Genomic DNA, 23254 nt, shown 5'->3' with positions numbered 1-23254 from the left:
CAGTAAAGCTAGCTCTCTCTGCCTAACCCAAATACAAAAAAAAAAGAAGCGGGGTGTGGGAGCACTGGATGTAAGAATTTTACTACCATAAAAACATGACAACAGTAATAGAAAATAATTACCATACATATGAGCCAAAGATTATATCCCAGGTATACAAAGAGCTCCTACAAATTGAATAGAAAAAAACAGCCAGGTAGAAATATGACTCAAGGATATGAGTGGGTAATTTACTGAATAGGAAATGCAAATTGTCAATAAACATATGAAAAGATGCTCAACTTCACCAGGACTCAGGGGAATGCAAGTTAAATCTCAATGAGATTTACCATTTTTGGGTCTAGCAGATTGGCCCAAAGTACTGGCCAGCCTGGGGGCGGGGCAGGGGCCTCGGATACACTGTTGGTGTGTCAGCCTCTAGAGGAAAAGCAGTTCTACTCTTGAGAATCCATCCTACGAGAAGTAATAAGACAAACACATAAAAACATATAAACAGGAATGTGTGTGGCTGCATCATTCTCAATAACAAAAATACTGTAAGCAATCTAAATATCCATAACAAAAACAAATTAAACAGGAGAATAGTATGTAAGATATCCGAGGCCGGGCGCGGTGGCTCACGCCTGCAATCCAAGCACTTTGGAGGCCAAGGCGGGTGGATCACCTGAGGTTGGGTGTTCAAGACCAGCCTGACCAACATGGTGAAACCCCATCTTTTTATATATATATATATATATATATATATATATATATATATATATATATATATATATATATAAAGATATCCACGCAGTGGAATAACATGCAAATGTGTTAGATCAATAGTTACACACTTGGGAAAGGTTCACAAGGGTGAAGGAGAATAAGCAAGGCATAGGTCAATCTGTCTGGTATTTTGGATATATATGTACTTAGATATATCTGCACCATCCTAGTAACAAATTGAGAAAAATGTGCACCAAATTGTTTGTTTGGTTTTTTTTTTTTTTCTGAGACCAAGTCTTGCTCTGTCACCAGGCTGGAGTGCAGTGGTGAGATCTTGGCTCACTGCAATCTTCGACTCCCTGGTTCAAGCAATTCTCCTACCTCAGCCTCCCAAGTAGCTGGGATTACAGGCACGCACCACCATGCCCAGCTAATTTTTGGATTTTTGGTAGAGACGAGGTTTCACCATTTTGGCCAAGATGGTCTCTATCTACTGACCTGTGATCCACCTGCCTCGGCCTCCCAAAGTGCTGGGATTATAGGCGTGAGCCACCACACCTGGCCCCCAAATTGTTAACAGTGGTTTACTGTGAAGAAGAGAATCAGTCAGGTGGAGGGAGAAATTTTCCTGTTGATATACCTTTTTATTTATTTATTTGTTTGTTTGTTTATTTATTTATTTTTGAGACGGAGTTTCATTCTGTTATCGAGGCTGGAGTGCAGTGACATAATCTTGGCTCACTGCAACCTCTGCCTCTTAGGTTCAAATGATTCTCGTGCCACAGCCTCCCGAGTAGCTGGGATTACAAGTGCCCGACACTATGCTATGCCTGGTTAATTTTTTTTTTTTTTTGAGATGGAGTCTCGCTTTAGAGCCCAGGCTGGAGTACAGTGGCACGGTCTCAGCTCACTGCAGCCTCCCCCTCCCGGGTTCAAGTGATTCTCCTGCCTCAGCCTCTCAGGTAGCTGGGATTACAAGCACATACCACCACACCAGACAAATTTTTATATTTTTAGTAGAGACGGGGTTTCACCATGTTGGCCAGGCTGGTTTCGAACTCCTGACCTCAAGTGATCCCTCTGCCTTGGCCTCCCAAAGTGCTAGGATTACAGCATGAGCCACTGAGCCTGGCCTATAACTTTTTTTTTAAAACAGTGGGGTTATGAGAAAATTTAATTTCTTTATTTCTGTTATTTTTCAAAAATAATTTTGTTACTCCTCAGCAAATGTAATTGTTTCAAGCAATGTATGGGACCCTTTTGTGAAGCCTAAAGTCACCCCCAAACTTCTCCTTTGTTTCCCAGGCTGGTTGGCATTTTTTTCCCACCAAACTGCTACTGAACTGAGTCAGCTGAGAGTGGGTTCAAAGAGACCAAGATGGACGAAAACGGGCACTGCTTTAATTAAGATTAGAATCAAGCCCATCAAAGCCATTTAACGTATATGATGTTGGATGTGCCCAAGGCAAAGTGCACAGTTTTTGACATCTGAGGCTGGAGGAGAGTTTCAGACCACCATTGAGAGAGTTTTGGATGTGGGAAATTTTATTTGTAATGGCATAATTAGGTTTAAAATAAAAATTATCCTCATTTCATGCCAGTGATTTGATTACTGATTTAGAAAATGGAAGTGTCCAGCAGACCCTGGACTGCCCTCACAGATGAATTTTGTATCCTTAGAAGCAGCTCAAAGATCCCCTCTACTGCGAAGCCTTCCCTCCAGCTTCGTTCATGACATATAAGACGGAGTGAATCAAAATGCACTGCAAACCGTGAAGAGAGACGGGGAATGGACAGTGATAGTGTTGGTGTGGAGTCGGAATTCTCATTTCCCTTAGTTTCTTTATGCTAAAAGTCAAAATAGGAAAGGTGTCCCTGGAGACACCCACTCAGGGTCAGGCTCCGCAGGAATGGAGTTTGGGGGAAAACAGGTTTTCCTTGTGAACCTCAAACTTGAAACTGTCAGTGCACCGAAGTGGCTCACAATTAGGGAATCCTCATCTTAGTAGGAACATGTAAGGTGTACAATGAATTCTGATGCCAGATCTGGCCTTTGAGTCCCTTTGGCTCTGCCCCTTGTAACAGGCAGGCTCTTTACCAAGGAGAGGGGTCTCCTTTTTCTGGGATTGCTTTCCAGACACAGTAACGTGCTTTGGGTGTGTCCAGCTCACCTCCAGCTGTGCTGCAGTTTTCATATCTTCTCAGGTGATTACTTGGTAGATGGCTGATCTCACCCATAGATTCTTGCCAATTTCATTTTCCTGTAATGCTGGATACACTCCTGCAGCCCCATGGATGGCCCTGGCCACCTCAATATCTGAATGAAATTGTTAGAATCTGCCTGCTGCCCCTTTCAGTTTCCTTGGACTCAGATAACAATCACTGATAAATATCAGTGATTCTATCTGCTTATTTCCAGAAGCTGCTACTTCTGACCTAGAAAGTCTTTTCCTTTTGTTTCTGCTTATTTAAATTCTTTCCTCTACGTTCAGCTGGAGACTGTCCTGGAAGGAATCTTGTCCTCCCTTCCCCTAACCCTACTCATCCTCTGCCCCAAATCTCCATTAATCTTATACTGCCTGATGCCAGCACCGGGGTTCTTTTTTTTTTTTTCCCCTTCTTGTTGCCCAGGCTGGAGTGCAATGGTGCAATCTCTCCTCACTGCAATCTCTGCCTCCTGGATTCAAGTGATTCTCCTGCCTCAGCCTCCTGAGTAGCTGGGATTACCGACACATGCCACCATGCCCGGCTAATTTTTGTATTTTTAGTAGAGACGGGGTTTTGCCATGTTGGTCAGGCTGGTCTTGAACTCCTGATATCAGGTGATCCTTCTGCCTCTGCCTCCCAAAGTGTCAGGATTACAGGAGTGAGCCACTGTGCCCAGCCACAGGGATTCTTTATCAGATTCATGTGTGTGTGCGGCTCCCCTAACAGGATGAGCAGTTCCTGAGTGCAGCACCCTTTCCCATGTGGCTTTCCATCTTCTACAGTATCTGCTGCAGCGAATGCTGGAAAGAACAGCTCTGTCACCAGACAGACCAGCAAGTTCTGCTATCTTGGACATTCCAATTTTTCTGAGCCTTCTGAGCTTAACTTCCTTCCTTCCTTCTTTCCTTCTTTCTATCTTTCTCCTTCCTTCCTTCCTTCCTTTCTCTTTCTTGACAGAATCTCCCTCTGTTGCCCAGGCTGGAGTGCAGTGGCACCATCTCAGCTCTCTGCAACCCCCACTCCTGGGTTCAAGCGATTCTTGTGCCTCAGCCTCCTGAGTAGCTGGGATTATAGGCTCAAGCCACCACACCTAGCTCTTGTTTTTTGGCTTCACCCTGTTGGCTAGGCTGGTCTCAAACTCCTGGCCTCGAGTGATCCACCCACCTAAGCCTCCTAAAGTGCTGGGATTACAAGCATGAGCCACTGCGACCGTCCGTTTCTTCCTCTTCCTGTTAGTATCATGTGAGGATTACATGAAGTAGCTGTCTGGCTTATAATGGATGTCCAGTAAAGGTTAATTCCCTCCCTGCCCTCCTGCAGTGGCTCAGTGGATCCTGCAGCAATAGACCACAACATGTGGGTCCTGGGGGAGCCTGTTCAAGATGGCTCTTTATTTTAATGGGGCTGGTGAATCATTCTTTTTCTTTGTTTGTTTTGTTTTTCAGAGACAAAGTCTTGCTCTGTCACCTAGACTGGAGTGCAGTGGTGCGATCTCGGCTCACTGCAACCTCCGCCTCCGGGGTTCAAGCAATTCACCTCAGTCTCCCGAGTAGCTGGAACTACATACAGGTGCACGCTGCCACACCCAGTGAATTTTATGTATTTTAGTAAAGACAAGGTTTCACCGTGTTGCTCAGGCTAGTCTCAAACTCCTGAGCTCAGGCAATCCACCCGCCTTGGACTCCCAAAGTGCTAGGATTACAGGAGCAAGCCACCACGCTTGGCCATGAATCATTCTTTCTTCAGCTGGAATCTCTCTGGGTCACGCCCCTTTGCTCTTCTTGGTTTGTCCATAACCAAGTAACTTTAGGCTTGAAAGAAGGAACCGCAGAGTGAAGGTAGCATAAGGTAGTCCTAGTGAGAGCACAGGGTCTTTTGGGAGAGGACTGGCGTTCTTCGAGCTTAGAACTGTGTCTTACTTGTTGAATTTTAGATTGGTCAATTAACTTCTCCTGGTTCACAGAATGGGAATAATGAGCCCATCCCTGCTTTTATCCCACAAGGGAAAGATATCTGTAGGGCAGTGGGCTTAGATTCAGAAATTAATGACCTGGTTCTATCATTTCTATATGATCTCAGGCACGTCCATTTCCATCAGCCTCAGTTTTCTTATCTACAAATAGGGATAATAATATTTTTTACTGCAACAGAGAAGATACGATATCTAGAATCAAAATGGGACCATGTATGCTACCTTGCTTTATATTATGAGCTCCAAGAAATTGTAGAGGAAAAGGGCTTTATTCTGTGGGGCAGGGGCTTGAAAACATGATAAAACCTCTACACATGAACAGTAAGTTCCTAAAACAGGGCTGTTTGGGATGGACACTTTTGAATCCTCTTACAATGCTTATACTGGTCAAATTTCCTGGCGAGTGGTATCAAATCCAAAAACCTGTCAAAGGGACAGATGGCATTCTTAGCACAAAAGAGGAAACCAATTAGAAGTTAAAATACAGAAAAATGTGAACTTGTACATGCTAACAAATTGTTTCAGTGTGGAGGACTATGCTGTTTTCCCTGACATTGGCCAAGGAAGGTCTCTTTCTGGTCCAGCTGTGCTCATAGGGCACTGACTATTGGAGTCTGAAAGAAATCTTATGAACTCTCTTTCCTAACTGCCTTGATTTCAAGCTTGCATACCTAGCTCGACTTGTTGGACAGATGCTGCTGATTACACCATGTCACTTTTACAGTGACAGACTGTGTCTTTGCAGCTCAGAAATGAGCTCTGAACAGTAGGCTTTAGGAAGCAATTTCTAAATACAAGCATTCATTTAGTCCATCAACAAACACTTGTATATGACTATATATAACTGTAACTTCTGCTTGTGAGATATTTATAAGCCACACAGAAAAATCCAATGAAACTTATTGTGTGATACAATTAAGGATGGCCCAGAGGAAAGAGACTCCACCCCTCCCTGGGGGAGTGGAACAGGGTTTCACAGCCTGGGGGGACATTTGAGCTATAGGATGAGAAACAGTTTGCCCTGAACACAAGAGTGGATGTGATTGTATTAGTCAGGATGGGTGAGAGTATGCTGTAGTAACAAACAACTCCCAAGTCACCTCGGCCTAATGCAACATTGCCTTACTTTTTGCTCTTGTTACACGTTACAGCCTTCGTACTAAAGGAGCAGCCCCTCGTGAAAGAGGGAAAACAGCCAGGAGGGACAAACCAAATCAAGCATGTTGCTGTGATACTCTGTGCTAACGCCCCAGTGGATCAAGGTGGATAGAATGGTTTGTTGGAGACAAAAGACCAAGAGCATGGGGCCCAGAAAGCTTCCTAAACTGAAGGTACTAACGCAAATCTAGAGAAAAAAAGCAGGGTCTTATTTTTGTTATTTGTTAAATAACATTTTAAATTCTAAGCCTTAATAGTGTAAATTTAACGGATTTTTATTATGATTATGATTTAAAGCAAACTGTTGATTTTTTTTTTTTTTTTTTTTTTTTTTTGAGATGAAGTCTCTCCCTGTCACCCAGGCTGGAGTGCAGTGGCACAGTCTTGGCTCACTGCAACCTCCATCTCTGCCGTTCAAGTGATTCTCCTGCCTCAGCCTCTCAAGTAGCTAGAATTACAGGCATGTGCCACCACATCCAGCTAATTTTGTTGTTGTTTCTTTTTTTTTTTTTTTTTTTTGTATTTTTAGTAAAGATGGTGTTTCACCATGTTGGCCAGGCTAGTCTCGAACTCCTGACCTCAAATGATTCTCTGGTCTTGGCTTCTGAAAGTGCTGGGATTACAGGTGTGAGCCACCGTACCCAGCCTGTTGAAGATATTCTAATTAACTCTATGTTAGTGCTGTAAGTTGTTTCATGAAAAAAGTTTCCTGTATTAAAATACATATAGGTTTAAAAAAGAGAGAGAGAGACACCAGTCTTGAAGAGAATGGTGTCTGTAGCTACAGCTGATTGGAATGAAGTCATTCAAGGATAGGAACCCAGACTTCACTTCGAAATGCTTCCTCTGGACTGGCTGCTGTGGTGTCACCTGTGCCCCCAAGCACAGTCTCTTCAAGGACAAGGGCAGCCTTTACTCGCCTCTTTTTTTTTTTCTTAGACAAAGTTTTGCTCTTGTTGTCCTTTATTGTCCAGACTGGAGCGCAATGGCACGATCTCGGCTCACTGAAACCTCTGCCTCCTGGGATCAACCAATTCTCCTGCCTTAGCCTCCCGAGTAGCTGGGATTACAGGCACGTGCCACCATGCCCGGCTAATTTTGTATTTTTAGTAGAGATGGCATTTCTCCATGTTGGTCGGGCTGATGTTGAACTCCTGACCTCAGGTGATCCGCTACCTCGGCCGCCCAAAGTGCTGGGATTATAGACATGAGCCTACTAGACCTTTTCATTTTTCATGATGCATAGTTTTACCTGGCACAAAGGAGGTGCTCAAAAAATATTTTGTGAGATGAATGGATGGATTTCTTTCTATTCTAAAACAAGAACTTATGTCTCTGTGTACATAGGGAGAATGTCACGGCTGGGTACAGTGGCTCACGCCTATAATCCCAGCACTTTGGGAGGCTGAGGCAGGCGGATCACTTGAGGTCAGGAGTTTGAGACTAGCCTAACGAATGTGGCGAGACACTATTTCTACTAAAAATACAGAAACTAGCCAGGCTTGGTGGCTGGCGCCTGTAATCTCAGCAGTTATTATAGATAGATAGATAGATAGACAGACAGATAGATAGATAGATAGATAGATAGATAGATAGATAGATAGATAGATAGATAGACAGACAGACAGATAGAATGTCAGGACCAGCAAGCTATAGAAAACTGAGGCAGCAGACTTGTAGTTTTCAAACTTGCTTGCAGCTACAAAACTTTTTATTTAAAAAATAATAACTAAGCCAGGCCCCGCGGTGGCTCATGCTTGTAATCCTAGCACTTTGGGAGGCTGAGGTGGGTGGATCATGAGGTCAAGAGATCGAGACCATCCTGATCAACATGGTGAAACCCCGTCTCTACTAAAAATACAAAAAATTAGCTGGGCATGGTGGTGCATGTCTGTAATCCCAGCTACTCAGAAGGCTGAGGCAGGAGAATTGCCTGAACCCAGGAGGCAGAGGTTGCGGTGAGCCGAGATCGCGCCATTGCACTCCAGCCTGGGTAACAAGAGCGAAACTCCGTCTCAAAATAATAATAATAATAATAATAATAATAATAATAATAATAATAACTAAATATCTTTTACACTAAGCTCAGTTTTTTTATTTTATTTTTATTTTTTTGAGACAGAGTCTCGTTCTGTTGCCCAGGCTAGAATGCAAGGCTGAACTGCAACCTCCACCTCCTGAGGTCAAGCGATTCTTGTGGTGCTTCAACCTCCCGAGTAGCTGGGATTACAAGCGCCTGCCACCGCATCCGCCTAATTTTGTATTTTTAGTAGAGATGGGGTTTCGCCATGTTGGTTAGGCTGGTCCGGGACTCCTGACCTCAAGTGATCCACCCGCCTCGTCCTCCCAAAGTGCTGGGATTACAGACGTGAGCCACCACGCCCGGCCCCTCTGGGGATCTTGAGGGGTTTCAAAACCAGACTGAAAGCCACACATTCAGATCAGTCAAATCACACAAACAATAAAACCCCAGCACTTTCTCATGAAACCAGGAGAATGTTCTGGCTTTCATCTCTTCCACCTGTGGAAATCAGCAGTTGTCTCTATTCTCTTCTGGGACTGGGGTGTTCAGTTTCTCGATGAAAGAGTGAAATGTTCACAAGAGCAAGGACACCGGCTCTCCTGAGAAGAGAGGGCTGCAAGAAGCCACTAACCCCAGTATCCTCAAAACAGCATCTCTGCAGGTCCAGGTTCCTCCAGAGGCAGAGATGAGCTAAGCGGGGCTCCCAGGGCCTTGGGAAGGGGAGAGCCCTGGCATGGGTCACCTTTTCTGCAGAATCTGCTTCAGGTCCCTCCATCTGAGACTCAATTCTCAGCATCCATACTGCTGGTGGGGCTGGGGAGAATGGAGATGTCTGTTGGTCAGCGTCTCCCCTCTGGCTGACTGAAGACTCCTGACCCATTATAGTACTAGACAAGAGTGACAGTATCCTCTCTGTGAGGGCCCCAGGAAGAGGCTGACAGGGGCTGTCAGTTCCTCCCAGCTTTGCTAATCTGAGCCAAAGATAGCCAGACCTCCAGAACCACCCCCCGCAATGCGGTCCAAGGGAGCAAGGTGTGTCTATCTCTCCTGAGCGGGTCCCCGGACTTCCCCGAGGATGATGGGCTAGGCTGCTTGATTTGCTTTCTCAACATCACTGTCCTGTGCCGGCCACTCCCAAGGCTGCACAGAAAGATGAGATTTCTTGTTCCTTTTCCTCATTTTATTCTACTTTATTATAACACAAGATCAGCCTTAGATAATTCCAGACTCTCTGCTCACCTCTGAAACATTAAGGAGGGATGAAAGAGATTTTCATTCTGTGAACTCCGGCATGAGTGAGTTCCCATGCTCCCTCTTCTGTACTCATGGAGCCCCCAACTGCCTCAGTTCCAAGCCAAGGAAGAGCTCCTGTACCCACACCACTCTTCAGGGCAGTGACATGCCCCACGCGGGACAGAAGTCACAGCTCTCAGCCTAGTGCGCGGGTCCCGCTCTCCCACATTCACTTATTTCTAACACAGTGCCGGCTACATCATAGGCAGTCACAAAACTGCGGACTATTTAGCCCTTAAGTCAGATGTTACAGAGCAGCATTCCTCTGAAATTGCAGAAGGAACCTCAGCTCTACTCAAGGCAGGAGGTCAGATGCCAAGGGTTCACTTTGCTCCTTTTTATGGCTTCCCTGCTGGCCTGGGGCCTTGAAGAGTCAAAGTCCCCCTTTCTCTACCCGACTCCCAACTCCTGTCCTTGCAGCAGCCTGTCGGCTTCTGTGAATCTGTTTCCTCCTCTTTAAAATGGAAATAGTGGTCCCCCTCTCCTTGCGGGACTGCAACCATTGCCAACAGCGACAGAGCACCTTGTCATCGTAGAGGTGGTTGTCAATACTGCAAAACTGATTCCTGCTCCTTCGGAATCCTCTAATTGTCTTATCTGGATTATCTCCCCACCTGCTGTCTGACCTCTGCCAAAGTTTCAAGAAGAAATAATCAGATGTTAACCTGAATTTTTCCGTTGTCATCCGACCCTGTAGAATTGTGGACTCAGAGAAAACCTTACATTTCATTGACCTTAGTTTTTTTAAGGCCTTTTAAAAATATATTTATTTATTATTGATTTTTGAGACAGGGTCTCACTCTGTCACCCAGGCTGGAGTACACTGGTGCGATCATAGCTCATTGCAGCCTCGACCTTCCTGGCTTAAGTGATCCTCTTACCTCAGCCTCCTAAGTACTGGGGAATATTGGCGAGTGTCACTGCAGCCTGCTACAGGTTGTTTTTTTTTTTTTTTTTTTTTTTAGTAGAGGCAGGGTCTTGCTATGTTGCCTAGGCTGGTCAAACTCCTTAGCTCAAAGGATCTCCTAGCTGTGGCCTCCCAAAGTGCTGGGATTACAGGTATGAGCCACTGCACCTGGCCAAAAGCCCTGTTTTTAAACCCAATTTAGTAATACCTGGTGGTGGCTAGGTGCGGTGGCTCATGCCTGTAATCCCAGCACTTTGGGAGGCCAAGATGGGTGGATCACATGAGGTCAGGAGTTCAAGACCAGCCTGACCAACATGGTGAAACCCCATCTCTATTAAAAATACAAAAATTAGCCTGGTGTGGTGGTGGGCGCTTGTAATTCCAGCTAGTTGGGAGGCTGAGGCAGGAGAATCACTGGAACCTGGGAGGTGGAGATTGCAGTGAGCCAAGATCGCACCATTGCACTCCAGCCTGGGTGACAAGAGTGAAACACTGCCTGAAAAGAAAATGACAATAATAATTTTAATACCTGGCTATGAAAAGGGCAGAGCTGGAGCTCATGTCTATCATATAGTGTCAGATGCAAAAAGAAGTGGAAGAACAATGTATGTGGCATGAGTTAATTTTTGAAAGGAATATGTCGTACGTGCTTGTATAAGCATATCTGGAAGGTTGCACACCGAACTGTTTAGCAGAATTATTGGGGAATGGGACCGAGCATTGGAATGGAGAGATGGTGGACATTTTCACTTGTTTTTCTATTGATTATTTGATTTTTTTTTTTTTTTTTTACTAATGATTGGGTGTCATTACCTTTTAATTTCACATTTTTAAACATTGACAGACACTTTAAACATATGGCATTGAATTTTTTTTTACTAGATTGTATATGTCCTTGCTATTTAACTTTCTAAAGAAATTAAATGAATATTTTCTCTCATGTTTAAAATTGGGATGTACAATCCTGATCTTTCCATTTATTGAGTACCTGCTATATCCCAGGCTGAATATAGGTGGTTTTGCACTTAATACTCACTCCAGCCTTGCAAGGTTAATTATTTTCATACCCACTTTTCATCTGAGGAAACTGGGGCCCAAGGTCACATGGTTAATAAGTGGCACAGCTGAAATTCTAACACAAACTGACTCCAAAGTGCACGTTTGTTTATGAAGTTTCCCTGATGCCGTCTTTAAGATTACATTTAACCTTGTGCACATAATTTAAATTTATGTTTTATTAATGCACAATTGTACATACAATTTTATTTTACTTAATTAATTAATTTATTTATTTTCAAACAGAATCTCACTCTGTTATCCAAAGTGCTGGAGTGCAATGGCGCCATCTTGGCTCACTGAAACCTCTGCCTCCTGGGTTCAAGCAATTCTCCTGCCTCGGCCTCCTGAGTAGCTGGGACTACAGGTACCCGACAGCACACTAGGCTAGTTTTTGTATTTTAAGTAGAGATGGGGTTTCACCATGTCAGTCAGGCTGGTTTTGAACTCCTGACCTCATGATCAGTCCACCTCGGCCTCCCAAAGTGCTGGGATTATAGGTGGGAGCCACTGTGCCCGGCCCACAATTTGATTTTAAAATAAAATATTTATATTGTATAGTAATCCTCTTGGTGGTCTTGGGTGGCGGGGCGGGGGGGGCTCATCCACCCGAATGAGCAAAGCTTAGGTTAAGGTGTGCTGTCTTTTATGCAAATTACATTCAAGTGCAGCCACAGCAATTAACCAATCTATTCAGAACTCCTTTTAGAACAGAGGTTTGTAAAATACTCTAAGTTTATAGACTTATAACATCACAATGTGAAACGAAGTCTGCTACAAAGCTCTCAAGAGCTTCACCCAAATGTAATCACTGGAGAGAAGAGTATATATCTCATGAGCCTGTTTGTTTTTCTCTTTTCAAGGAGTCTGTTCTTGGAGGAATCTTCCAATTAGAAACGCAATTTCTCTGTTGCTCCAGAAAGTGAAATTTACAGCTAACAAGAGGAAATGACAGGGAACTCTATTCCAGTATGATGTAAGAAAGACTTTGGTAGCAATTAGAACAAGCCAATAATGGCGGGGGCTGTCTTGGCAGGTACTGAGATCACCGTCACTCACAGGATTGAAAAAGAGACGAGGGAAGCATCTGACTTGCTATAGAAGGGATTTCTGTCTCGGATAGAAAGTTGGACTAAGCTATTTTAAATTCTGCTTCTTAACTGTATTTGTGTTTTGTTTTGTTTTGAGATGGAGTCTTGCTCTATTGCCCAGGCTGGAGTGCAGTGGCATGTTACGAGCTCACTGTAGCCTCCACCTCCCAGGTTCAAGTGATTCTCATGCCTTAGCCTCCCAAGTAGCTGGGATCACAGGTGTGTGCCACTACATTTGGCTAATATTTGTATTTTTAGTAGAGAAGGGGTTTCACCATGTTGGCCAGGCTGGTCTCGAATTCCTGACCTCAGGTGATCCACCCACCTCGGCCTCCCAAAGTGCTGGGATTACAGGCAGGAGCCACCATGCCCAGCCTTTATTTCTTATTGATAAGACTGGCATGTGGTCTTGAGGAAGATCATCCCTGAGCTGATAAACGCTATGATCCAAATTAACTCCACAGTTGTGGTGTGGGTTATGAAACTGGTTCATTTTTGAAAGTTCAGATTTTAAAGACCATCAATCAATTGTTTAGTCCTAATTAATTTTACCTGAGAACATCTGACATAGTACAGAAATACCAATTAAAATTGAATGGTGGTGTAATCACCATCTCAAATATTGAAACAATGTGATTATATAACATCTACCAACAAGGTTGAAAAAATACACTTAGAGAAATAGAGGTGAAGGAAAAATAAGTATTGCTTCAGGGTTTGGAAGATGCAGTTTCTTCTTCATCTGCCTCCCAGATTTCAAGATTCAAGACAAGCTCTTACCGGCCCCTCCCGCTGACATCTGACAGCCCCACACACCTAGGGAACTTTGAGCTGAGATATGCCCTCCAGGTGTCTGTGTCGATCATAATCACACAAAGGATGGTCTGTGCTTTCTTTTAAAGTCAGTCTGCGTGGGGTCCTCCCAGTCACCTCCCAAGCTGGGCTGATGTGTTCACATTGAGGATTTCTCATTCAGCCCTGGGGTATTGGCAACACCAAATCAAGACAGACATAGTTGAGAGCCTACTATGTGCCGACTGATACCTCCCACACCTCTGTTTACATCTCCATTTATTTCCTAGAAAGTCTACACACTTCTATTCAACACAGGCATGGCTTCCTGGAAATCCTAGAGATATACCAGATTTAATGTGTCCCAGACAGAACTCATTCTCTCTCCCCTGAAGACGACTCCTGCCAATGAATTCTCTCTTTCACTGGTACCCAGATCAGAAACCTGGCCTTTGGGCTGTCTGCCTCCTTTTTCTTCATCTTGCGTATTTGCAGTGGCCATATTTTGTTATTTCTTCTTTTATCCAAGCCTTATAGAAGGCATCAGAGCCGGGCGCGGTGGCTCATGCCTGTAATCCCAGCACTTTCGGCGGCCGAGGTGGGTGGATGACATGAGGTCAGGAGTTCGAGAGCAGCCTGGCCAACATGGTGAAACCCTGTCTCTACTAAAAATACAAAGATTATCCTGCCATGGTGGCATGGGCTGTAATCCCAGCTACTCAGGAGGCTGAGGCAGGACAATTACTTGAACCCTGGAGGAGGAGGTTGCAGGGAGCTGAGATCACACCATTGCACTCTAGCCTGGGCAACAGAGTGAGATTCTGTCTCAAAAATAAAACAACAAAACAAAAAAAAGTATGAGAATGTCCATACCCATTTTTCAAATATTAAGAAGCTTCCATACAGTCAATGAAGAGCCACTGCTCCAATCTCCCGACATGCCCCTCTGCCCAGCACTCCAGCCCCTGCCCCCCTTCCTCTGGCCCTTCCTAAGATCCAGCAACCAAATGGCTAATGTCTTTCACAAGCAGGGGGCTTCCAGGAATTTGCTGCAACAAAAGGTCAATTTTGTTTGGCTAGGACCTGGCAGTCCCTTTCCTTACTAGGTGACCACTGTGCTCTGGGCCCCCTTTCTCACTGGACACAGTGGTGCAGTGCCTAGGCCTGCTGTACTTTTATTTTAGACAGAGTCTCAGTCTGTCACCTAGGCCAGAGTGTAATGGCGTCATCTTGGCAACCTCCGCCTCCCCGGTTCAAGCAAATCTCATGCCTCAGCCTCCTGAGTGGCTGGGATTACAGGCATGTACCACTACACCAGACTAATTTTTGTATTTTTCAGTAAAGACGGGATTTCACCATGTTGGCCAGGCTGGTCTCAAATTTTGGCTGATTCCCAAAGTGCTGAGATTACAGGCATGAGCCACCGCACCCAGCTGACTTTTACTCTTATTAAAGCATGGGGTTCACAAGGGCAAAAGTGCGTAGGGCCCAGTGAAATCCCAGTACGTCCTGCTCGCAACTCCAAGTACTGTGCTCCTCCCTCTCCATGCCCTCCTCCGCCCACTTCCTTCCTCTTTTGCTAACTTTTCTTCTTCCATTCACATTTATTGATCGCCTACTGTGTGTGCCAGTTCTGAGGACTCAGAAACAAGGAGACCCCACTCGCTGTCCTCAGGGTGCTGCCAGCCCAGACGGCACAAAGATGTAGACGTGCCCAACTGCAGTTCCCTGTGGCCAATGCCCACAGGAGCCCAGGAGCGCCCAGAGAGAGAAGCCTGCTCCAGCCACGCAGGGTGACAGAGGTTGAGATCGTGCCATTGTACTCCAGCCTGGGCACCAGACCCCAGTAGACAAGCACCCCAGTGCCCCTGCAGAACTCCCCTCACCCAGGATGGGAAGGCGCAGCGCTGGGGACGCTTTGGGGTTTGACATTCTCTTCTCAGCCCTTCGGTGTCCACACCGCCGATCCCAGGACTGTCTGAGATGGGTCCCCTTTTCTGGTTTTAGAGGGCTAGTGAGGATTCACTCTTGGTGGTATCAGCCCTGGCTGCGAGAGTGTCTGGGTCCCTCGCAAGGACCAGCACCACTCACCTCAGAGGAGGCAGTGAGAAGGCACTCACCTTCCCTGGCAGTGTAAGGGCCTACCTCCAGGGGGAAGCAGGAGGAGAGGGTGCAGGAGACCACAGAACTCAGCCACAGGCAGCTGTGTGTGCTTTGGTGGTAGAGGCCTCAGGCGCCCCAGGCAGCTGGGGTGGCCACCACATTGGTGTTTAGACCTTAGCAGGAGGGAAGGCAGGGGTGAGGACGGTTGTCCAGGCGCGATGCTGGCCTGCTACCCCAGCAGCTCCTGTTCTGCATCCCAAGGCAGCCTCCCTTATCTGTCTTCTCTTCTCCCCTCCACCTCACCCACACCATTGGCCTCCAAGTCTGGTCCTGCCTCAAGCATTTCTTGTGTGTCCACACCTCTGAGCCTCTCCTTCTCCAGATAGGATGTGTGACTTGGCCATTGAGGTCCTCAGAGTTCTTCAGTGAAAGCCAACTGTATTCCTCCAGCTGGAATTACTTGTGACTTTCTCTGTATTCCCAAAATGTGCACAAAACTTATAAAGGTGTGTGATGGCCCTTAGATACTTTCCTATGATTTAAAGTTAATTGCATGCATATGTCGTGCTGCCTGGGTCAATTTCTTTGAGATCAGTGACCACATGTGACCTTTGCCTTCCCAGAGACCAGCATAGACCCATCAGTGAAGCCTGTTCTCAACAAACGCTTGTAAATGACTCACTCCTACTGGGGTCTAGAAGACAACGGATCCCAGATCAAGTTGCTTGTTGCCTCATTTGTCAAATTCTGCCGTACGTCAGCTGTTCTTCCTATGACAAATCTGAAGATCAGAAACAGGACGGAACAACCGGCATGCAGGACAAGTGCATCCTCCTCACACCACCCTCGAGTTCACTCAAAGCAGGAAAACAGCGTGAGTCGCATTCAGCAACAGCCGTGCACGTGGGGAACTCTGCTCTCCCCTCTCCCCTGAGAGTGCAACAACACCCTTCCTGCCTGGAGAAACTCCTACTCATGTTTTAAGATTCATCTCAGATAGCAGTTCCTCTGCGAAGCCATCTTCCACTCTCTCACAAAGAGTCCATCGTTTCTTCCTCCACGTTCTCTCTTGCCTCTATTAAGGTGTTGAGCAGATAGCGCTGAAATGATCTCCTTGCATATTTGGTATTTTCCACTATGGCAGACACATGTGGAAATCAGTTCTGGGAGCAATGGTTTAAAAGGAGACAGACCTGTAATCCCAGCACTTTGGGAGGCCGAGGCGGGTGGATCACGAGGTCAAGAGATCGAGACCATCCTGGTCAACATGGTGAAACCCCGTCTCTACTAATACAAAAAATTAGCTGGGCACGGTGGCGCGTGCCTGTAATCCCAGCTACTCAGGAGGCTGAGGCAGGAGAATTGCCTGAACCCAGGAGGCGGAGGTTGCAGTGAGCCGAGATCGCGCCATTGCACTCCAGCCTGGGTATCAAGAGCGAAACTCCGTCTCAAAAAAAAAAAAAAAAAAAAAAAAAAAAAAAAGGAGACAGACCACCGAATATCCGGAGAAGAGCAGTCAGGCTAGGGAAGGACCAGGAAACCCGTGCCCCATGAGCAGACTGAGTGTTGAGTTGGTCCCGGACTCTGCTGCGTCTCAGTGTAATTATCAGTAGCTCCCACGTTCACTCTCAAAAGTGTCCTGGTTTAGTCCATCACATATAGAGTCACCCTCCATATGAGAACTATGTAAAGAAACCACAGGGGTTCAATCCACGAGAGCCTTGGGGAGTCCATTACTGTCTTCGGTCATTCAGGATGCCGCTGCATGCTCTGTGTGGCCTCAGAGGACCTGTGGGAGAGGATGATGTAACGAAAGCTTTTCCCATAGTGTCTGTTTTGTTTACTGTTGGGCACCTAGGACTTGGCACCATTCCTGGAATATATTAATCTCCTGATAAATATTTGTAGGAGAGAAGAAGGAAGCGGGGGGGAGGGTACAATCTGGCAGAGAGCTGATTGCATTGCAGGCCCTGCCCCCTCAGTCGGGGTGCCCACCAGAGGCTAAAAGACTCCTTGCTGGGGACAGCACGGATGGTGTGTGGGCTGAATTGCACCTCACTCCCATGAAAAAATATATCCAAGTCCTGACCCCCAGTACCTTAGCATGTGACTAGATCGGAAATCTGGCTGTTGCAGTGCACGAGTTGACATAAGGTCATGCTGGAGTAGGATGGCTTCTAATCCAATGACAGGTATCCTTACAGAAAGACAGTCATGTGCAGGCAGAGGCCTACAGGGAGAAGCCCACGTCTAGACAGGCAGAGGCTGGCACGACGCAGCTACAAACCAGGGACTCCCAAGATTGCCAGAATACCACCAGAGTCTAGGAAGAGACAAGGAAGGATTGCCCCATAGGTTTCAGAGGGAACCTGCCAACACCTTGACTTCAGACTTCTAGCCTCCAGAACTATGAGAATACATTTCTGTCATTTAAGCCATCCGGCTTGTGGGCGTTGTTTATGCCAGCCCTAGGAAACTAACATGGAAGGAATTCTGCCTTGGGTGGGAAGATGCATGAGATGGATGATCTGTGGACTCACTAGGCTTCCATTTCAGAGCCAGGCAGCAGTAATGGATTTGCCTCAGGCAGCCTTGCAGACCCACTGTGTGTCATCGAGCTTCTCACTGGTGATCTGCACCCAGGGAGCCAAGCACAGGCTCATCCGAGCTAACTGCAGCACCAGCATCCTGAAACCTCCCTTCTCTGTTCAGCCAGTCCTGGGCTCAGGGCTCTTTGACTCCTGGAACATCAGAGCTCGTGGAAATTCACAAAGACACCCAAGTTCACCCCTCCCTCACATCGCCAGATTCCAGGCCCCGAGGCGTGGGGGATACCTGGACTCTTTCCCTGCTCTGTGCTCTTTCCATGTTGTTATAAGAAATAACTTTGTGGTCTACTCATTGTTTTGCAAATAACCCCAACCCTCCCACCTGTAGGAATCCCCTTTGCCAGAAATTCCTCACCCCAGCCTTCTCCTCTCAGCCTGCCAAGACGCACTCAGATAGGAGACCACTCAGATAGGAGACCAGCTCATCTCCCATCCAGGGAATCTCTGCTTCCCTCCCTCCCCAACCCTGCCCGCCTTGCAGAATCCTCTGGCCCCACCCCCAGGCAGTCCACCCTTACCTGCCACTTGTCATGGGCTACTTTGCAGGGGGCTAATGACATCTTATTCTTTCAACTCTATTCTTGTTCCTGCTAGTCATTCAATCACCTACAAATATTTATCGAGAACCCACCTTATTCCAGAAATTAAATTGTGAATAAGACCCAAAAGGCTGTAGTGTGGGCGGGAACATGGATACTTCAGCATTCACTTACAATACAGAGTGCCAAGCAGAAGAATTGGAAAAATACAGGCTGCCCTTGAGATCAGAGCTGGAGAGAGTGGTGGGGAACGGTCAGGCAGTCCACAAGCGCCCCAGGCCTCCTCTCAGACTTCATTCCTCACCACTGACCCCTCTCTCTCTGCTCCAGCCCCTCGGGATGACTTGCTGTTTCCTCCACACTCCGGCTTTATTCCCACAGAGGTTTCGCACGTATTTCCCCCAGCCTTGAACATCTGCGTCCCTCCCATTCTTCTTTTCGTGACCAACTCCCTCACTTCCGTGTTCCCTGCGTACCATACCCAAATTAACGGACATTAGATTTGTCACGTGTTAACATGTGCACCTGTTTCTTGGCTGTCTCCCTACTAGAATATAGCACATCTTTCAGAATACAGTGGGCACTCAGTCAATCCCGAGTGAATAAATGAATGAAATGGATGAAGTGACCGCCAAGCTGAGTTACATGAAGAAAGTTCCTGGCTTAAGGAAGAGCACTGAAAACGGAAAAAGTGGCACATTCAGGAGAGAAGTTCAATATGGAGGGAAGAGGAGCTGGAAAGTGGGAATGGAATGGACCCAGGAGAGAGAAGCAAGGTCTTCTGAGCCATGCTAAGCTTTTTCCCAGGTTCCTGGGAAGCCACTGAAAGTTTAGGCAGAGAAACTGAGCCGTGTGCACAGACTACGGTGTACGGAAAGGGTTGGAAGACAAGACTGCAGGCAACCAGTTAAGACGCAGACATCCAGACGAGAGAGAAAGAGGGCCCAGGCTAGTCATGGCCGAGGGGCCACGGTGAAGTAGATTGGCCCTAGAAGTATTAAGTAGCGGCCAGGCATGGTGGCTCATGCCTATAATCCTAGTACTTTAAGAGGCTGAGGTGGGCAGATTGTCTGAGCCGAGGAGTTCAAGACCAGCCTGGGCAACATGGTGAAACCCCATCTCTACTACAAATGCAAAAAATATGAGGCCAACAAACATATGAAAAAATGCTCATCATCACTGATTATTAGAGAAATGCAAATCTAAACTACATTAAGATACCACCTCACACCAGTTAGAATGGCGATCATTAAAAAATCTGGAGACAACAGATGCTGGAGAGGGTGTGGAGAAATAGGAACACTTTTACACTGTTGGTGGGAGTGTAAACTAGTTCAACCATTGTGGAAGACAGTGTGGTGCTTCCTCAAGGACCTAGAAATAGAAATTCCATTTGACCCAGCAATCCTATTACTGGGGATATACCCAAAGGATTATAAATCATTCTATTATAAGGACACATGCACATGTATGTTCATAGCGGCACTGTTTACAATAGCAAAGACCTGGAACCAACCCAAATGCCCATTGATGATAGACTGGACAAAGAAAATGTGGCACATATACACCACGGAATACTATGCAGCCATAAAAAAATGATGAGTTTGTGTCCTTTGTAGGCACATGGATAAATCTGGAAACCATAATTCTCAGCAAACTGACACAAGAACAGAAAATCAAACACCACATGTTCTCACTCATAGGCGGGTGTTGAACAATGAGAACATGTGGACACAGGGAGGGGAACATCACACACTGGGGTCTGTTGGGGGTGGCTAGGGGAGGGACAGCGGGGAGGTGGGGAGATTTGGGAGGAATAACATGGGGAGAACTGCCAGATATAGTATGGGTAATGGGGGGATGGAGGCAGAAAACCACATTGGCATGTATGTACCTATGCAACAATCCTGCATGATCTGCACATGTACCCCAGAACCTAAAATACAATTAAAAAAAAAAGAAAAAAAAATTCACATAAACAACAACAACAAAATACAAAAAATTAGCTGGATGTGGTAGTGAGGGCCTGTAATCCCAGCTACTCAGGAGGCTGAGGCAGGAGAATCGCTTGAACCTGGGAGTTGGAGGGCGACAGAGCGAGACTCCATCTGAAAAAAAGAAAGAAAGAACTTAAAGGATTGAAAGCCAGCATGGAATGGCTCACAGACTGTGTGCCATCTTTGATCGTGGGTTCCGTGAAGGCGGACATTTGTCCCTTCTTAGTCTCCCATGCCTGATACACTACCTGCTAAATGTATGTCTCACACTTCTCTTACTTCGCACTCCTTCGACGTGACATAGCCACCTGCATTAAGTGTTTGAGAGCGGGGATTACAGGGGAGAGAGATCTTTTTCTTTTGGTCTTGTTGTTAAATCAGCTGCCTTAAATTGTTTTTAGACTAAGGACAGATAAAAATAAATGAATAGGAAGTTGCTCTCAGAGGCAGCGTGCGAGTGTGCTCTTTGTGAAATTCCACCATGGTGTACCGTGGCCAAGGCCAGAAAGTGCAGAAGGTTATGGTGCAGCCCATCAACCTCATCTTCTGATATTTACAAAATAGATCGTGGATTCAGGTGTGGCTCTATGAGCAAGTGAATACGCGGATGGAAGGCTGTATCATTGGTTTTGATGAGTCTATGAACCTTGTATTAGATGATGCAGAAGAGATTCATTCTAAAACAAAGTCAAGAAAACAACTGGATCGGATCATGCTAAAAGGAGATAATATTACTCTGCTACAAAGTGTCTCCAACTAGAAATGATCAGTGAAGTGAGAAATTGTTGAGAAGGATACATTTTGCTTTTAGATGTCCTTTGTCCAATGTGAACATTTATTCATATTGTTTTGATTACCCTTATGTTATTACAAGATGTCAAAAAAAAAACCAAACAAAAAAAAACAAGATGTCAATAAATGCTATGGGATTGTTTGTATTAAAAAATTTACGTTGAAAAAATAAAAATAAAAATAAATAAATAAATGAATCGGAATAGTCACACATCTGTGCAGGAATAATCACACATCTTTGAGACGGGGAAAACAGATGTAAAGTAGATTTATTTATTTGTTTGTTTGTTTATGTATTTATTTATTTATTTTGAGACGGAGTCTCACTCTGTTGCCCAGGGTGGAGGGCAGTGGTGCGATCTTGGCTCACTGCAACCTCAACTGATTCTCCTGCCTCAGTCTCCCAAGTATCTGGGACTATATGCATGCGCCACCACACTGTACTAATTTTGTAGTTTTAGTAGAGACGGAGTTTCACCAGTTGGCCAGGCTGGAAATTTATTTTCAAATAGTAAGGGCCAGCATCTTTACAGCTGCAATATAGTTTATTTCTCAGAATAATCTCTCTGGTGTTCTGATTACTAGCTCCATTTTACAAATGAGAAAACCAAGGCTAGGAGAAGCTAAGAAACTTACCCAAGGTCGTCCAGCTGGAGACCCAGCATTCCCGCTCAGCCCTTCTGACTTCAAAGCTTGGCTTCCCTCCACTAGAGTACAACGCTCCTCCCTGATTTCTGGTGTAGACACAGTAGGAAGTAGGGAGCAAGAAGAACAGTGGATTTGGAGAAGGCCTGCCCTGGAAGTCTCTGCCCTGGTACTGACGTCTAGCTCTTTGAGATTCCGTGATGCAGGTGAGCTCTAGGGTGCTCTCTCCGGCCAGTTCTGTCCTATCCTTGGCCGATCCCAACCCTGAAGGAACGCTCCCACAGAAGGCACTGCCAAGGCCTCCTGTTTCTGTGCAAATGGGAAGCACACCGGCCACCCACAGCTTCCCTGGGGCAGAGGACTGAAAGCTCTGGACCAAGAGGCAGACCCTTTTCTGGGCGTGAACTGCCTGTCCTGCCAGTAGAAATTCCAAGCTTGGACTGACGGTGACTCTCCCAAGGTCACTGACAGTGCCGGGCCTTTCTGAGAAGCTGGTTGCGATGTCAGACGGTATGCCCCGTGGCTGTGGGCCGCTGCCCCCATGCCCACCCTGCTGTTTAGCCTAAACGGCTCAATCAGACTTCAAAATGCATTCAAATGCATTTATTGGGTTCTTTCTATTTACTAGACTCTATGATAGATGGGAAGCCCTTGAGCTTTTTAAAACTGAACTCTTTTATCATGGGTTGGTTTCATCACTGACTTGATCAGATTGGTTAATCTAGTTGAGCCCCCATTTTCCCTCTGAGACAAATGGAATAATTTTAACATTCATCTAATCTTTATCATCCTTATAAGTATGCAAAGTAATATCTGCACAGTACTTGGCCCATAATAGGCAGTGAATGGTGGTGGTTATTATTATTAATAACTACCAACGCATTGGCCACATAGTAGGTGCTCAATAAAAATGTAAGGATTGGAAATCAGACTCCAAGTGCTCCCTTTAATTCCCCATTTGATTTCCACTCAGAGCGGGGAAGGTATGGGAGAAGAAAGGGGAAATCCAATGTATTTGGTGTTTGGAAACATGACATCCAAAAATGTCTCTCTCTCTCTCTCTCTCTCTCCCCGGCTCTATAGGGTCTCGCTCTGTGGCCCAGGCTGGAGTGCATGGTGGGATTTTGACTCACTCCAACCCTTCGCTGCCCTACAAGTACGTGCTACTATGCTTGACTAATTTTTGTATTTTTAGTAGGGATGAAGTTTTGACCTCAAGTGATCCTTCCTCCTCAGCCTCCCAAAGTGTTGGGATTACAGGCATGAGCCACTGCGTCCAGCCCCAGAAATGTCTGTTTTCAAGTCACAATTCTTTTCTTTCCTGCAGCTGTCAGGGGCTAGAATTACTTAGGAACTGTGGCCAG

General features: G+C 45.9%; 1 long non-coding RNA gene and 1 pseudogene across 1 annotated transcript; one reads left to right on the top strand and one right to left on the bottom strand.

Moving 5' to 3' along the window:
* Nucleotides 1-209: 209 nt before the first annotated feature.
* Nucleotides 210-16957, bottom strand: LOC105707775 (uncharacterized). Its single transcript, XR_010337982.1, has 4 exons — nt 16801-16957; nt 15991-16501; nt 15351-15481; nt 210-453 (listed from the first exon to the last, which is right to left on the bottom strand). It is a non-coding gene; the product is annotated as an uncharacterized LOC105707775 (long non-coding RNA).
* A 3948-nt stretch (nt 16958-20905) lies between these two features.
* LOC105707771 (small nuclear ribonucleoprotein E-like) lies at nt 20906-21328 on the top strand (annotated as a pseudogene).
* Nucleotides 21329-23254: the final 1926 nt, after the last annotated feature.

This window comes from Aotus nancymaae, unplaced genomic scaffold, assembly GCF_030222135.1.
Source record: "Aotus nancymaae isolate 86718 unplaced genomic scaffold, 86718_ANA_hifiasm-v0.15.2.pri h1tg000057l, whole genome shotgun sequence".
Lineage (NCBI taxonomy): Eukaryota > Metazoa > Chordata > Mammalia > Primates > Aotidae > Aotus > Aotus nancymaae.
Note: the sequence above shows the minus strand (reverse complement) of the source record. Positions and strands in the feature narration are given on the sequence as shown.